Source organism: Balaenoptera ricei, chromosome 5 (assembly GCF_028023285.1).
Source record: "Balaenoptera ricei isolate mBalRic1 chromosome 5, mBalRic1.hap2, whole genome shotgun sequence".
Taxonomy (NCBI): domain Eukaryota; kingdom Metazoa; phylum Chordata; class Mammalia; order Artiodactyla; family Balaenopteridae; genus Balaenoptera; species Balaenoptera ricei.
This window is the reverse complement of record NC_082643.1, coordinates 63,735,054-63,738,188: the sequence shown is the minus strand read 5'-3', so window position 1 is coordinate 63,738,188 and position 3,135 is coordinate 63,735,054. Positions and strand designations below refer to the sequence as shown.

At 37.3% G+C, this 3,135-nt stretch overlaps 1 pseudogene; it reads right to left on the bottom strand.

Moving 5' to 3' along the window:
- Positions 1 to 1,913: 1,913 nt before the first annotated feature.
- Positions 1,914 to 2,609, bottom strand: LOC132366488 (E3 ubiquitin-protein ligase ZFP91-like; annotated as a pseudogene).
- Between the last annotated feature and the right edge of the window lie 526 nt (positions 2,610 to 3,135).

The following is a 3,135-nucleotide window of genomic DNA, read 5'->3' as shown; positions in this document are numbered from 1 at the left end:
AAAAGAAACAACCCAATCCAAAAATGGGCAGAAGACCTAAATAGACATTTCTCCAAAGAAGATATACAGATTGCCAAGAAACACGTGAAAGAATGCTCAACATCATTAATCATTAGAGAAATACAAATCAAAACTACAATGAGATATCATCTCACACTGGTCAGAAGGGCCATCATCAAAAAATCTAGAAACAATAAACGCTGGAGAGGGTGTGGAGAAAAGGGAACACTCTTGCGCTGTTGGTGAGAATGTAAATTGATACAGCCACTATGGAGAACAGTATGGAGGTTCCTTAAAAAACTAAAAATAGAACTACCATATGACCCAGCAATCCCACTACTGGACATATACCCTGAGACAACCATAATTCAAAAAGAGTCACGTACCAAAATGTTCATTGCAGCTCTATTTACAATAGCCAGGATATGGAAGCAACGTAAGTGTCCATCACCAGATGAATGGATAAAGAAGATGTGGCATATATATACAATGGAATATTACTCAGCCATAAAAAGAAATGAAACTGAGTTATTTGTAGTGAGGTAATTGGACTTAGAGTCTGTCATACAGAGTGAAGTAAGTCAGAAAGGGAAAAACTAATACCGTATGCTAACACGTATATATGGAATCTAAGAAAGAAAGAAAACAAAAGGTCATGAAGAACTTAGGGGCAAGACAGGAATAAAGATACAGACCTACTAGAGAATGGACTTGAGGATATGGGGAGGGGGAAGGGTAAGCTGTGACAAAGTGAGAGAGTGGCATGGACATATATACACTACCAAACTTAAAATAGATAGCTAGTGGGAAGCAGCCGCATAGCACAGGGAGATCAGCTCGGTGCTTTGTGACCACCTAGAGGGGTGGGATAGGGAGGGTGAGAGGGAGGGAGACACAAGAGGGAAGAAATATGGGAACATATGTATATGTATAACTGATTCACTTTGTTATAAAGCAGAAACTAACACACCATTGTAAAGCAATTATACTCCAATAAAGATGTTAATAAATAAATAAGTAAGTAAGTAAGTAAGTAAGTAAATAAATAAATAAATAGCTGAGTACAAGATCTTGGATAAAAAAAAAAAAAATCACAAACCCTGGCAACAGTTTTATTAGTAGGAAAAAAATACTTTCATTCAAACCAAAACCTGAGACAATGTAACCTATGTTTTATCTAGATCTTATAAATATCCCTCATCTGTTTCAAAAAAGAGAAAAGCAGGCAATTTTAATATTTGAATATTAAAAGACCTTACAAACATTTTTTAATAGTATCTTTTAGAATATATCACCTCTTTATATTAGTGAATTCTGCATTTTGACCTATTCCATTTTCATCAAATTTGCCTGCTTTAATATAAGAAATTTAAAACATGTTTAAATTTTCCCCTCAAATTAGAGTATTGAAAAATCTGTTCCACCTGTTTGTCTTTACAATTTACAATTCCTGGTGAAAATTTAATACCTTATAGATATCTGTGAAAAAGAAATCATACAATTTAGTTTTCTTTGCAAGGAATATTTAGTAAAACAACTGAAATAAAACAACCCATGCAGTGTTTGGCACAAAACATAAATTTAATAAATGCATATTATTTCTAAAGTGAAATTTATAAATAATAGATAAATTTTCCATAAAAAGTATAAATCCTTTCCACCTAATTATTGTTTCATGCTAAAATTGTTTTTCTTATTTTATATTACAAAGTTCCTGAAATAGTCGTCACAAACAATTATGCTGAAAGAAAAATAATTATTTCTCTTTAAAATGGTATATTAGAGAATTTCTGAAAATTCTCTAATTTTTTTTATTTTACTAGATTTTAAATGCTTTATTATTATTTTTTTGTCCTTTTTGTCTTTTAAATACAAAGTCTTAGCTGTCCCTGTGCCCAGAGTCTTCCCTTCCACTAAGGTCCAGTAGAGTCTGAATCTTCAATCAGAACCTCTGTGGTAGCAGCGAGTATATCCGAGTCCATGACCAGTCCTTCAGCGCCTCCACTGCTGCCACTTTGCACTAAGATCTTCCCATCAGCCATCAGGCTCACTGGTTCCTTCCCACTACAGTATGACTTTGACATCCCTTCAGCTTCTAGCAGGAGGCACTCTCCAGAGGTGGTGTTTCCCAAGGGCTCAAGAAGAAGAGGAAGACCCTGACCGTCTGCAGGTTGTTTCAGGGACTCTGGATTAGTGCCCAAGATATCTGTGCTGGTGATGAGGGCGCCTGCGTTGGCAGCCAGAGCTTCGGCAATCAGCACCTCAGGGTGGCTTTTTGCTTTGTGAGCCACTACGCTGTCCTTCTTCTCATTTTTTTTTGCCACAGATATTGCAAGAAAACAGGTAGAAGGAGTCTGCATCATGATTCTTCATGTGCCAATTAAGGGATACCTTTTGCCGACAAGTAAATCCACAGATCTCGCATTGTAATGGCTTCTTGCCAGCGTGAATCATCCGGTGCACTGCCAGATTGTGGGAACTCTTGAAGGCTCGAGCACAGTATTCACAGATATAATCTCTTTGATCTGTATGATGTTTGGCATGTCACAGAAGTTACTTCTGGAGCCTGAAGAGTCGCCCACAGGAGGGATGGGGACATAAGTATTTCTTCTTCAGCAAACGCTGGTATTTAATGTGGTGCTGCAAATAGCTAGGGTCAGCAAGAAGGTCCAAAATTCCACCCTAAGGTCATGCTAATCACCTCCATTTTTAAATGTACAGAAGCCTGCAGCTTAATTATTATTTTTAACATCTTTATTAGAGTATAATTGCTTTAAAAGGGTGTGTAAGTTTCTGCTTTATAACAAAGTGAATCAGTTATACATATACATATAAATGCATATCTCTTCCCTCTTGCATTTCCCTCCCTCCCACCCTCCCCATCCCACCCCTCTAGGTGGTCACAAAGCACCGAGCTGATCTCCCTGTGCTATGCGGCTGCTTCCCACTAGCTATCTATTTTAAGTTTGGTAGTGTATATATGTCCATGCCACTCTCTCACTTTGTCACAGCTTCCCCTTCCCCTTCCCCGTATCCTCAAGTCCATTCTCTAGTAGATTTGCATCTTTATTCCCATCTTGCCCCTAGGTTCTTCTGACCATTTTCTTTTTTTGTTTGTTTTAGATTCCATATATA